We start from the raw sequence: 15276 nt of genomic DNA on the forward strand, positions 1-15276 counted from the left end.
GAGCATTAGTTGTGTAGGTAGTAGTAGTTACTGCTAGCAGCAAGGAGAAGTTGTGTTGTTGATTTACAAATAATGTTATGAACTAAAATTTAAACCATGGATATTTTAAGTATACAGCCATAATATGCCTGTATACGTAAAATTATTTTGTTACCCCCTGGACAATTACACATTATGATTCATATGAATCAGAAACACTAACAATAACCGTTCTTGCACAATACACTGCACCATAGAGGACTACGGTTTATAAACTGCAAACACCATTACTCAGCACTGTTCACAGGTTTCTAATGTTATTTAACCATCCTCACCTGCATTACCTCCAGTGTCCAGCAGTGGACAGAGAGCAGGCCGACATTTTAAAAGTGACCTGGTTTGGGGAGCAATTAGCAGATATTGGCAGCTGGTGTGATTTTGTTCCTGTGAACAGCAGTGTCGTGGTCGCACAGGTAAGTTGGAGTTAAATGGTTTAAAGTCGTTTGCAAGTAATTTCTCTTACTGCGATATAAAGGTTGTTTTGTGGCTGTTGTGTTTGTTTAAAATGGCGTCTGTCGTTAATGAGGATAAAGTGAGACCTAAACCGCTCGAAACAGCAGGTTACGTAACCGTCGCTCCCTCGTTTATATTTGTATATGTAGCAAAAGTCGATTTGCCTCCTTTAAAACAAAGCTTCTTTTTAAAGAGGTACCATACCATAGCAGTAAGTAAGGTTTGTTTTTTTTGCGTCAAAATAAAACGAATTTACAGCCGTAAAGTAGTGCCAGAGAACCTATTATAGTTGACAATAATCAATGGTTTAAAACCGAAAACATTGATTGATATTACTCATTATTATTATATTTAAATTAAAGTTTAAAATGTGTTGTAAATCAAAACAAACGAAGTTATTACGTTGACGAAAAGTCACAGATAAATAAATGTGATAAATTCAAGTTCATTAAAAGATTTCGTCTTTTTCATGGCAGACATTTTGTCAGGTAATAACAAGAACAGACCTCGTAGTCTGTTAGTTCTTGTGGCACACGTTTTGTTACATCTTTCTCTCGGGTTATTTATAGTCCACATGTACAGTATTAGTTGCACATAATCTCCCTAAATATTAATTTATCTCAGTCGCAGCTTCATTCGCATTTTTTAAAAACTTGATTTTTGTAAGAACACAAGGGCATAAGATGGGGTTGGGTAAAATTTTGTGAATTTCCATTGTTTTCAAATAATCACAAACCTTTTAATCTGTGGTGGAATAATCGCCAAGTTTACCAAAGCTGCACATTCAGAAATAGACAATTGTAAATTAAGTAAAGTGCCAGACTAGTATCACTCACTGCACTCACTTGTTACTGCAGCTCTGCATTTCCTGTTTCTTTCTCTGGGGCGTTCATGTTTTCGCCATCAAAAACATGTGACCAGCAACTAGTTGACGTCAAGCTCTAAATGTCATTGTGGATTAGTCACTACATTAGTCTGGAGTCAATTAGTCTGTACAGTAAAATCTTTAGGGAATCTAGAAATAACATTGTTTGAGATAAAATAATCCAGTCAGTCTTGCAGCAACGAGAAGCAATGAGTAGAAATCACATTTATATATAGTAGATACAGTGGAAGAGTCTACACCCTTCTCTAAAAATGTTGGATTTGGAGGTGTTGAACAATAATATATCACTTAGGATGTTTGTTTTTAGTCGGCTTCATGCAAAGCCCTGTCAAATAGCAGTGACTAGATATATTTTAAAAAACAACTCAATGTCACTCAATGGTTTTAGTTGTTTAAAGGTTACAAAGGAATATTTCATTCATTTAAATAATATGGAATGGATTGAACATCCAATCATCTTGGGTAGTTGGGAATATTACACCACTGTATTAGATACTATTCTAAAAGGTAATGAACATATTTTCATAATTAATTAGAACTGCATAGACACAAATCTACAAACCTTTCCATTTAAATTTCTCTTGTGGATAATCTACAGCTGGGACCACCAGTATTGGTTATCAATCCCATCATACCACATCACAGGTTTGCTGGTTTGTTCCTTACTGTTCTCTGCATGGAGTTTGCATATGTTTGCTGAGGTGTGGGTAGTTTTCCACAGTCCAACATTGATTAGGGTTCAGGTTATTTGGATATACTGTAATGAACATGAGTATTGTTAATGGTTGATTATTTTATATATGCGCTGTGATGGACTGCAAATGAATTTGAAAAAAAAAAAACAACAACAAAAATAATTTGATATATATATTATATTTTTAGTAAGGGTGAATTCTGTCAATAATATCAGTGCATAACACTAAGGTGCTGAGGTCCCTTTAGACACAAGTGAATTATTGATGTTATAACATTTGTTTCTAACGTTGATTTTTCCTCATCATAGGGAAATCAAAATATACCTATATCTGAAGAAGCGCTCCATCTGAAACCTATTTTGCGGCTTTAAAGACATTTTGTTTTAGAGTTGCACCATGGCAGTCCCTAGTGCACGTGTTATAGACATGCACAGTGTATGAGTTTTACATTTGAAAAAATGTGAGCAATGTGTAATGGGTTGCTGCAGACAAGAGTCAAAAGTTTTACTAACAAGACAAGCATGTCAGTTGTGATTTAGCTAGTGTATCTGAGAGTAATATTTGTCAGTAATATTTGTGCGCTGTAGCAGTGCATAAATATTTAATTTGTTTTTGTATCATGATATTAATACAAGATAATTTTTACATTTTAATGTGAATCAGGCCTGGATTGATTATTATGTAATATAAGTAGAAAATATTCTTTCAAAAAACAAAATTATTATGAAAGTGTCAAGAAAAACATGTTTTTACTTACTGTTAAGATGTCTGCGAGCCAGTTTGTGTGTTTTCTATTGTACGGGGCTTAATTACAGCTAACAATATCTATAAAACCACATATTTACTTGGGATGCAACAGGCATACATGTATTTCCACAGAATTATTTAGACAGATTAACTTTTGTTATATTCCACTTAATCTTATTTATGATCTTCTGTGATCACAAGTCATCATCTACATCTTACAACAATCAATTACTTTGTTCAATATTGGGTATGATTGAGTGTTTGTGCTAGAGGTTTGTATTGTAAAAGCTGACACACGGGCCTCAGTCATGGTGAATACATTCTTTAAAAATAGTTTTTAATATTAAGTATAATATTATAATTTTTTGTTCCCTACATTTTTAAAACTCTACCTATATGTGCACTGAAAATGAAAAAGAAACCAGTGAATGAAGTAGGAAATATTGCTGCAACATTATAAACAACTTTTAAGCCCCAACTGTTCAGAGGTATCATGTCATTTCACCCTCTGTTGGAGGGAGGGAAATAAAAACCTGTATGTATGGTGGCTGGTACATGAGATATTCTCCATTTCAACTGCTTCCTTGTGCGCATCCGTGTGAGTAGACAGTTGGCAGTAAAACAAATTGACTTATTAAAGGACAACGTAATGTCCATCTGTTTTGGTACACGGAATGACTTATGTAGTATAAAAATGACTGTGCAATAATGTACATCCCATTAAATGGAGAATAAGTTGTTTAGGGCAAACAAGTGGGGCCTGAGTCAGAGGTTTTCTGTCCCTCCACCTTCATTTTCTCCCTTTCCTCTCTCATTTGTCTTTGCTCACAGCATTGATGTGTTCTATTACATCTGATTTGCCATGTCTGGTGGTGAATACCTAATCATGCTGAAGATGTCACTTTGTTGCTCCCGTAAGGTGTTGTCTTTATCTTTTTACCTTTCTCTCATGTCATGTTTAGTGTGACCTTTACTTTGCTTGGATTTTGAATGTGTCTGATTTTATGTAGCCATAAAAAGCCCATGCATGTCATTACCGTTTCTACCCTCCACCCACACATCTACAATTATGTTTTAGTGGAAGATGCAGTCATAAGCTAAGGCATACAAAGGTTTTGCCATCCACAATTCCATTGACTTTTATAGAGGGTTATTGCTTTAATGATATTCTTCTAGACAGTTCTACGCCAGACAGGTAAAGTTTCTCTTGTTGGCTTTCAGGTGGAACTGAATATCTAGTCCCATTGAGCTCATCTAAAGAACCCTGCTGCTGCTTTGGAATAAGTTAAGATTTTTTTTTTCTTGATGCAGACAGCATACACCAAAATGTAAGACAAACAACAAAGAATCCTCCATAGCCCATCTTCCACAAGATCGATTATAAGGAAACCATTTGCAGAAAGGAACCCTCCTTTATAGCAAATAGTACACACACAAAAAACTGTGGCTTAAGAACTTGATTTATTAGTTAGATTATACAGGGATGTTTTCTGTAAATACATATCTGAGCTAGTCTTTTTTAAACTGATTTTCCACCGTTGTGCTGTAGTCTTCACAGCTGAGAAAGTTACATTATTGAGCCACGGCTTTTAAGTGGGACTGCCTCGTCATGGTTAACATTCCTGTGAATTTTGAACACGTGAGCCCATTGGTTTTTTTTAACATCAGTGAAAAGACAGGAGCCGTACTGACCTTGAGTTTGTTCTCAAGGCCTCAGTTGACAGTTCACAGATGTTCTGTGGATAATGTCTGAAATATCTTTACTTATTTTAACAAGGGATGTCAACCACACTAAAAACATGCTACCATCACTGGCAGTATTCTTGTGAATTCTGAGATTAAAAAAAAATTCCCTCTAAAATTTCAGTATCTTGTTACAAAGTAGTGCGGAAGTTCCAACTGTCAGTACTCGTGAACTTGTTTTTATACATTGTCAAATGACCTCTCTACAAGCTAACTAGGATACATTCCATTTGATGTGTATGTGGTACTTTGAAGTGCCTTGTGAGTGTCTTGTGTCAGGGGAACTTCAGTGATTAATAATATCCACTGGGCAATAATAAAATACAGTCTCCCTCTGTATGAGTTTTTAGCGTACGGCAATGTGTGGTAAGTCACATCATTGAGATGTGTGTTTATTTAGGTGCTTTAGTTCTTATGTACTTGGAACTTCTTATGTTCCAAGAACTTCTTCGTAGTATGAAATGTACTCAATGTCAAATGTCAACTCACAGAACTAGAAAATATATAAAATATTATCTACATGGAGTGTAGGGTACATTTTGTAACAACATTTTGTTATTAGAGTGCAAACTTGAATAATCTAAGAGTAAATGCTTCATATTTTGGTGCTGAGCTCTATTTTGCACCGGCTCTATTTAATGTAGGCCATACTGGTCATGGTAGCAAAGCCAAATAATTTCATAGGGTGATGAGATATATGATGAAGGCTGGATTTTGCTCTTGACTGTTTGAATTTATGGAGAGAAACACCATATTCTTCTTTACCAATAGATCAGCTTAAAAACGGCAAAGCCTTATTAAAAACCGAAACACCTACTCTTTAAGTTTTTAAATTCGATAAATGTAAATATTTTTTAAATAATGAATGACTCTTGGTCAACATTTGTTGTAGAATGTACTTTGCTCATCAAAACCGAAGCTAATTAGAAGGCTGGCTAATCATTGAAAGTTATTAATTAGTAAATTAAAACTGTGTAATTGCTAAAGCTCATTTTATTTTGTGATTTTAAAAACAAATTGTGTCTGAACAATTTCCTTCTAGAACACTAGTGTCCTACTGGTTTTAGGCACTTGTTGGTTGACTTTTGTTTAGTTACAGGCATGTTCTGACTTAGCAATTCCAAACATTTTTGTTTTGTTAGAAGGAGCACTGTAATTACCAATAATTGCTGCTTAAACACTCAACAAAAGGGAAAAGGGAATCAACTACTCACATCTATATTTTAGTTATACAAAAGATATATTCTCTGACTGTGTTTTGTGCAGCTGGAAGATGTTCAATAATTTGCAAAAAAATAAGATAGTATACAGACACTAAATTGTGGATAAACAGCTAATTCTCTAAAGTATTAAATGTATTTAAGTTATCTGCAGCAACATTTTATCAATGATTTAAGTATAAATTCAAATTTAGTTTAAGACTTGTCCCTGGAAACTGTCACTGGTGTGGTCGCCTTCCAGTCTGGGGAACAAGCTCTGTGCCCTGGCTAAAGAAGTCCAGCTGTCTGCTAGTTGGCACATTTACGTTTTAATAATAATAATATAATAATATATAAATATGCACACAAGTGAAAAAGGTCATACTGTGGACACTGCTATGTTTGTAACATAGTGATTCACACAGCAGAGCAGGAAGTAACTTTCAATATTATTCATCTTTGACTTATTTTGTTACTATATTTCAATATGGTTTGTTTGTTTGTCAAATACAAACAATGTAGAGTCTTGTTGAAGCAGGATGGCATTAAAAAAGATCAAACCATGCAAACCAGACTTTCCAGAAGCAGTCATATAGGGCAGAACAAACAAGGATTCATTCTTGATCAAACAACCAAATGTGATACATTAGATGTCAGTGTGTATACAGATACGGCTTTATTTCAAATGACATAATGCCTTTGCATCACATGGGAAGATGGATACTAGATAGGTTGCTTGTCAATGACAGTGCCACATACAGACATAACCAACTGTTCACGCTAACATTTAAACACAAATAACCTATTTTAAAAATTTGCATGTTCTTTTCTTTGGTACAGTCTGGATACACACACACACAAACAAAAACTCCCCAGTGAAAGACCATCTATCAAGCCAGGCTATGAACCTAACCTTTTGGTTATGGGTCAAAAGTGCTTTAAAAAATACATAATCCCAATCTCATGCCCAAAGCAGTGTGCACCAAGTTGTCAACTCTTTATGATAACATGGAGTCGAGTCAGTAAGTTCTTCTACATTCTGCACAGCACAGTCAATAATGAATTCATGTTGTGATACAGGTGTGTGTGATGACCCCTGGTACTTGGCTGCCACAAGCTGTATCGCAGTTCATTTGAGAGGGACAAATCGCTAGTGCGTCAAGGACCTGCTGACGTAAATTCATTTCCACACTGGTGGCCTCAATGTACTTAAGGACATTATGTGGCTTTGTTTGTTCATTGTTTTTGCCACTTCACTTTGTAGTGCCTGCAGTACTACTGAGTCTGCATGATGTGGAGAGCGTTGTAGAGTGTTTATTTCTTTCAATATCGCTGTAGTACTCTGCTTTTTCAGGAGTGCATGAGCGCCTTCATACCTCCATTGAATTAACACTCAAGTGATGTTGTGTAATGTTTCTCATTTTATCAGCCAACACTGCTCTCTTATTTTGAGAACTTGTTGCATTTCCTTCTCTTTTTTTTATTATGATTATTCTCTTTATTGGGTGCATTTTTTATTCTGGCGTACTGTTGCTTGGTCCTTGCTTGTTTTACTAGATATGTGCTCTGAGCACATTCTCAAACTACCGTATTTTCACGACCATAAGGCGCATATAAACGACTTAGATTTTTTTCAAAATGTGCGGTTCCCCCTTATAGTGCAGTGCGCCCTATGTGTGTGTTGTAAGGCGAACGTGATAGAGACCACCTTGAGGAGGACGTGGTAGAGAACATGAGAACGTTAAAGAGGGGATGTGTGGGCGTGGATTGTGTATAAAAGAACAGGTATGTGCTTTATGCAGAACATTGCTGTTTTAACAACCCTGAAAATGGCAAAGAGACAGGCTTATGAAGCTCGCTTTAAACTGCAGGCTATCAGCTACGCCGAGGAACATGGGAATCGAGCGAGAGAATATAAAATAAACGAGTCGATGGTTCGCAAGTGGAGGAAGCTGGAGAACGAGCTCCGACAGGTGAAGAAGACTCAGCTGAGTTTCCGCGGACATAAGGCGAGGTGGCCGGAGTTGGAGGAAAGACTCGAGCTATGGATCGTCGAGCAAAGAGCGAGCGGGAGGAGCGTTTCGACTGTCACCATCCGACTCAAAGCAGTAACGCTAGCAGAGGAAATGAAAATTGAACATTTCCAAGGAGGTCCGTCTTGGTGCTGGCGTTTTATGAAACGGTGCCATTTTTCCATCCGGACCAGGACTACGGTAGCGCAGCGACGTCCGGCGGATTATTCTGAAAAGCTGGCGAACTTTCGGTCCTACTGCGAGAAGCACATCGCCGACAAGCGCATCCAGTAAAGTTTGTAATTAATATTTAAATAAAGCACAACCATACTCAGTTTTGCTCTCGATCTATTTTTTTATTTATTTTTTAAAATACGCACACTTGTATGCGTGTGTGTTGTTGTAAGGCTGACGTGCGTATGGTAGTAAAGGATATGTATATAAAACTTGCGCCCTATCGTCAGGTGCGCCCTATGTGTGTGTTAAATACAGAAATGGCACACATAAATGAGACTGCGCCTTTTCATACGGTGCGCCTTATGGTCGTAAAAATACGGTAATAAAAATAGCTTTAAAATATTGTGAGTTTGAAGTGAAGCATTATTTAGACTATGTAAATATAAGTATATTTATATTATGATGTATGTATATGCTAAATATACAAGTTACTTTGGATAAAATGTCTGCTAAATGTAATGTAATGTGATATACAATTATTTCAAAATCCTTATTTTAGTTTGCCTTGATGCAAGCACATGGTCCAATTTTCCTCTGTTTACATTCTTTAACACTCAATCATCACCAGTTATCCTTTTCAGGAAATACTTGCTGTATTCCCATGACATTGATCGGCTGCCTTACATGGCTCCAGATGGTATGTTTGTGTCTGCTTATGTTTCAGTGGACACGTATAGCAGTTCACTCAGTGAACTTAAGATCATTTCTTACCTTTTAGGAATCTGTTTTGGTATTGGTTTTAATTATAAATGTCCTTTTATAAATTATTAAATATTAAATGTTAGTTTCACATCGCCAAAGAATTAGACATTAAAATAATCCTCTGAGACAGAAACTAATACATATTTTCCAAAGTCTTAAATCAGGAGACCTAATTCTACAATATAGTTTTATATATAAATGAAGATAAACAAAGCTGGATAGTTATGATCTATTTTAATTACTTTATTGTAACACTTTAAAATGCCTTGTTGTACTGAAGGTGTTTTCCAAACTTGGCAGCTGTTAGTCAGGAGCTGTACCACTTACCAAACACAACACCAGTGCTTTCGTCCCTGGCTTCTGTAGGCTGTATATCTTCTTCAGGTGTCCTTGGGCAAAACACTAGACCCCAATTTGTCCCAGACAGCTGTGTCAGCCCTGAGTGAATGATTGTGTGATAGACCAAAGTCACGGAACATACAGTAGACATACTTTATGAATATGATCTGTCACACAAAGCACCCTGAGTGGTCCTGGAAAAATACTTTATAAAGGCTGTTGTTGACCTTTTTTTATTCTGAGCAATTTGGAGTTATAAAACAATTGAGGGTTTTAATTTTTTAACAATAAAGTAAGTAAGGCGGTAGGAATCTTTAAATATCAATAGCTAGAAGCTGGCTTAGATTTTTGTATATGTTACACAATTTTTTAGGTGAAGGTGGCTAAAACCTTTTTTGTTGCTGAACCTCCTAGCAGACCACATTTTTACACTGTTTGCTTGGTCAGACAGTTTGGCAGTACAGCACGCAACATTTCAATTTTGCTATGTAGAAGTAAAAGCTGACCATTGCACGTCATTTTAATTATAACAGAGGAAAGGAAATAACTTGAGCTGTAGCATTATCTAGATGGATGAACCTGACAAGACTTTAGACAGGAGTCTGATGTTCCCCATACAGGGTGCTGAAGAAGCAGTAAATCTCTGGGTAGAAACACACTTCCTATAAGATATAGGTTTTCTCCTGCAGTCTCTTGTTTCCCATCATCTTCACTCAGTCTGGTGCATTGATTAAGTTGTCTGTAAGCAATATTAGAAGTTTTGCTTAATTTGATTATTTGAAGACAGACACTGGGGGCAAAAAACGTTCTGTTTTAAATAGTGTATCACTTTTGGCAGTTTTCATTCCAATAATCAACTTACAATTTCATAGAGAAGACATTGTGTGGGATGAACATCTTTAGGAGCACAATAAGTTCTCTCTGTGTTTATGTTATGAGTTCTGCCAAGGAAAAGCTTTTATAGAATTTGTATCAGCTATTTTCTGTTAATACATTTTCTAGAAACTTTGGTCACTGCAGAGAAACAAATAGCTATGTTTTCATGGGTACAGAACTAAGAGAAGGTAAATATAAGGGTACCTCTGACAAACATAAAAGACAGAGTATAGGAGGAGAGCGAGGTTGACACAGCACAGATTTAGTGAGGAGAAAATAAAACAAGACAAGCAGTGAGAAAGGGACTAAATCAAATCGAGAGAGAACTGTGAAATTGCAAGGACCCAGAGCAGATATTGTGGGGTGATGATTGATAATGGAATGACTAGTCTGTTGTTTATCGCTGGAGCTAAAATAGTGTTAAGTAGCTTTTTGCTGCAGTGAGGAAGAAGTGTGCAAAAGGCAGAGAGAAGATGGAGAGTGTGGGTGAGAGGAAAACTAATTACAATGAGGTTGAGGTGAACCATTTGGAGGGTTGCATCAGGCACAAATAGTTGGACTCACTTTGAAAGTACTGGCAATATGAAGCTCTACCTGGAGCCAAAACAAATGATGCAATGCAACAACCAATCAGCTTTATAAATATATAAATGCTTTTCTAAAAAAATCATAACTTGTTAAATTGTCTTGTTTAAAATGAACTATTTTTGAACACATGCTCCATCTAGCAGTTTTTCTTAAGTAACTGCATTTAGCAACTTTTGATCATGATATGAGAAATGCAGTGTACAGTAGTTTGTGATGAACAATTATGTTCATGAAATTAAGTGATCTTTTGACATAAATCTATTCTATCACAGTCTCCCCGCTGCTCTGAAGTGGTTCATTGCTGCTTTGAGTGTGTTCACTTTAATTACAAAAATCTATATCAATTTCTTATAAATAGGTTCTGGAAGAGTGAATTAGGATAAACCTGTTTATTTACACAACTTTGTTGTTTCTGGTAAAAACAATCCTCCACAGATTTTATATTTATGTGGCTATGTTCACTTACTTGTTACTGCTATATGTTTAACTGTTATGTCAAACTCCATCCATCCATCCATCCATTTTCACCCGCTTATCCGTTACTGGGTCGCGGGGCAGTAGTCTCCACCCAAATCACCCTGCACCATACCAACCCCCCGAACCTTCCTGCAGGTGGTGGGTCCACTGGAAGGTACCAACCGTCCTAACCGGGATTTGAACTTGCCCGGGAGGTGAACCCTGGGGTTCCACACCAATGACAGAGACATTGCCTCTGGGCCAAAGCGCCACTGTTATGTCAAACTATTTTTTAATAATAATATACCTGTATATTTTATTTTTCAATTTATAATATTTCTGTGCTTTCCTTACAACAACAGATTGCGTTGCATCCACACACACACACTCACACACCCAGCCCTGCGTTTTATACTTTGCTTTCGTAGAGCTGTTTGTCCCTGTCCTTTCATTCACTTTACTTTTCCGTCTACATATCTTCAGACGTTGATTTGTCACAACATCTATTGGGAGAACAGTTTGTTCTAAAAAAAAAAAACAAAAAAAACTTTTTGTGAGCAAGTACAGGACAAACATTCTTAAACAATTGTCAGCCATGCATTGGAAATGTTATGTGTTCTAGTTCTTACCCAAAGAAAAGCCATTGCCTTTTGATCATGAAAATATAATTTAATTTGTTCCTCAAGCCTTATGTCCTATTGATAGGTGAGTCTGAATTGTGATTTTTGACAACATCCTGGGTTTATGGAGCCATGTATTTCAATGTGACATTCTAGAAGTCAAGATGTCTTGAAATAGGGCTTATAGCTCAGAATTCTTTTGTTAATATTGAATTTGACTTTTTTTTTCTTTAAATGAATGATTATGAATAGCATTGACATTTTAAACGATTGCCGTGTTTCTGACATGGGCGTAATTGGCATTTATGTTTCACATACAGTAAAAGTGCTGTAAATGTAGTTAAGTAGTTAGTTGGAAAGGATGTCTGTGTTGAGAGAGACCCACAGATAAGATAATCTGTCATGCCAGGGCTCTCAAATGTTTTTTTTCTTTTACAGTTAAGATAATAGTATTTTTATAAAATTTAGACCGATTTATTTGAGTGATTATAACTGTTAAGTTAAGTCCTGTTAAGTTATAACAGGATCTGTTATATAGGAGATATTGGCATCTATATTGTTTCATGTTATTGCACATTGATATTGATGATGTCACAGGTAATGAACGCATGCGCATTGGAATGTAACGGTTTATAATATGTTCTTTAGTAAAGCGAGCGACGAGCTCAAAAAAAATCAACTGTGTCTGTAATTCAATACACACACACATATATATATGTATATATATACACATATATACATACATGTATATATGTACATATATACATGTATGTATATATGTGTATATATATACATATATATGTATATATATGTATATATATGTATATGTGTATATATATATGTATATGTGTATATATATATGTATATGTGTATATATATACATATATATGTATATATGTATATATGTATATATATACTGTACATACATACACACACGTGTGTATATATATATGTATATATATATATATGGTCGATTGGGTGTGAATTTGAGTGTTGCTGAGGCCAGCATGTAAGTGATTTACAACTTAACCCATCCACTCAGGCCTGTGTTGTGTGGCTCTGCATATTACACTTATGGCGCTGGCACTGTGACAGTTACAGTGCGTGTTTTTGTGTGGCTCTGTGCCAGTGTTATTTATTGTTTTAATCATAAATTAGACTTTAACAGTGTCTAAGCAGGAGCATGTCTGCCACATGGAGAGACTGATAGATTATTTTTCCATTAATACAGATAATCTCACCACAGAACCATCATCATGTTGCTAATCACATTGATTCTATCTGTCGTTCAAGTATTTTACTGTCTTGTAGCCTTCGTTGCCTATGCAGGTCTGTGTCTAGTGCAGACAATTAGCCAGGTCACATAAGGGTCTGTAAGATGAGTTAAGCAGTAATGGAAGACTGTGTGGCAGCAGCATGTTTCCCATTAGGCAGTAGTATCCAATGCCAGCCATGTGAATCATCTTTGTCAGTCTCTGGCCTTTGCCCTGTTTAATAGACTTTAACAGAAAGAAAATGTTTAAACACTCACCTAATTGTCCAGACTTTGCCTCCAGCAGTCACCCTTTATAACTACAACACAAACAGCAAAGAAATACACTGATTGTGTAGGTTTACAGAACTGTTACTACACAATTGTGAACATGTAAATAATTAGGAGAATTCTGAGAAACACTAAATGGCAAGAAAGACACACCCTATTTGTTCTACCTAATCCACTTATGTCAACTGACTGATCAGCACATCCTATGGGAGAGCTTCCCCTTCCAACACACACACATACATGAACATATAGCAGTATAGCAACCTACAGAAGTGTCTTGTGTAGTTGCCAGCTACAGTATATGCTGTGTGCAGTGTGAATCAAAACAAAGTTGTGTTAATGTTCAGTGTAAACACAAAACGCACATTTTCTTGAAAATTGGTCTGTTGAAGTTCTGAACTATGGTTTTAATAAATCACAATAAAAATCACATTAAAACCACCACAAAGCATACATCCACATATTTCTCTTATCCTCAGCCTTTATGAGTCTCAGCCACATGACCTTCACAATAAGCCTTTACACACTCAGACAGAAAGTGAAGTGGTTTGCTTTGCCAAAGGTCACTCCCACTGATTTCTCCCACTACGGTACTGTGCTTGGCAGCATGGAGGACATGGACGAAAACAGCAGACTGTCGCTTCTTGACCTCAGGCTGCATTAATTCCTGCACAAATATAGCATTGATCTCTCCTTAAAAGACTATTTAAAGGTCAAGCAAGTAAAATAATCTTTATCGATTTTACAGCCATGAGATATCTTTTAAGTCACGTAATGGTTAATAACAGTTATGCTGTAGATCAGTGGTTCTCAAACTCTTTATACTGTGTACCATCTGAAAAAACATTGAGCTCTCTGCGTACCACCATGATGGCCAACATTAGAATATAGCTGCATAGGCCTTCCCTGTTAGCTTCCACCACAGTAGAGATGTTTAGAAATGTTTATGAAAATGTTTAAGTTTAAATGTTATATTAATTGTGCATGGTATGTTTCAGATTTATTCAATTGAAAATGTAAACGTGAAAAGATAATTTTTTCCTGCATACCATTAGAGAACACTACGAGTACTCCTGTAGATAAAAAAAAATATATTAGAAATAATCTTAGAGACCAAGGATGGATTGATGGGATTTTTTTTTCTTTTGTCATTTTAAAAATTGTCTATGTCTAATCTAATTTTTCATTATTTTGATTTGTTGATATGAACTATGTTAATGTTAAAATTATGGTGAAACTCTGACTATCCAAATACATATGTATGTAGGGTCAATGATATGGGATAGAAATTAAAATAAAATAAAATTTCAACAGTCAATATCGATGTGTCATGACGCGTTTCTCTGTACAGTTATTGTAAACAATCTCCTGAGTAAGACATCATGCAACCGAATGCATTTAAATGTGTTATTGTTTGTTACAATAAAGGGTTATCTAAGTGTTAACAAAATAAGTAAACAGTACACTCCTCTTTTATCCCCCGCTTGCTTGTTTTGTCTTGCGACTGTAGCATTGCAGTGAGATAAGAACATGCATTCTCACTGTTTATAAAAATGAGATTCAGCTGTCCATCAGCTGCCTTCATGAATTTTGATTACCTATCATTCTTTACTCTTCACATGACTTTTCGGTCTTCACCCTAACAGCTTTTCTTACTCAACTCAATTTTCTCTACATTTTTATCATCCTTTACTTAGATCATTCCATCTTCTGCCATATATGTCAGTAGAGATGTGAGATTTAACCATGGCTTCCCTTATGTCTCATTCCTACTTGGCTGCAATTGTTGCACTCACATATCTTCATCCCACTTTCCTGTTTGGAATAAATGTAGCACTTGTCTTAGATCTTGAGATCTGAAGTATGAGTTTGAACTAAAAACCGATTTTCTGTCTCTGTCATGTTTCCTCCCACTACCCTATCACATTTATCTTCATCCTCCACATCCTATCCTATGCCTCTACTTGTGTTTCTGTTTCTATCTTTGTTCTTTTCATTTTTATCAGTCTTGTCTGTGTGTATTTGCTTTTTCCTATTTATGTATATATTTTTAACTTATTTATATATGTCAATTGTCACCAGTATTTACAAGTGTAATGGAATATGTCCAGGATGGATTGGGTGAGCTCACATTATGAAAA

The 15276-nt window shown here is 35.9% G+C and overlaps 1 protein-coding gene across 2 annotated transcripts in view; it reads left to right on the plus strand.

Moving 5' to 3' along the window:
* The first annotated feature begins 264 nt into the window (after positions 1-264).
* The window catches only part of gpat2 (glycerol-3-phosphate acyltransferase 2, mitochondrial), a 72487-nt gene continuing 57475 nt past the window's right edge, over positions 265-15276 (plus strand). Inside the window, exon 1 of one of the 2 annotated variants that reach the window (XM_008336169.3) lies at positions 265-452. The gene's annotated coding sequence lies outside the window, so the exon portion shown is untranslated. The remainder of the gene's footprint in view (positions 453-15276) is intronic. The other variant, XM_008336170.3, reaches the window with a different exon arrangement.

Source organism: Cynoglossus semilaevis, chromosome Z (assembly GCF_000523025.1).
Source record: "Cynoglossus semilaevis isolate Cse_v1.0 chromosome Z, Cse_v1.0, whole genome shotgun sequence".
NCBI lineage: Eukaryota > Metazoa > Chordata > Actinopteri > Pleuronectiformes > Cynoglossidae > Cynoglossus > Cynoglossus semilaevis.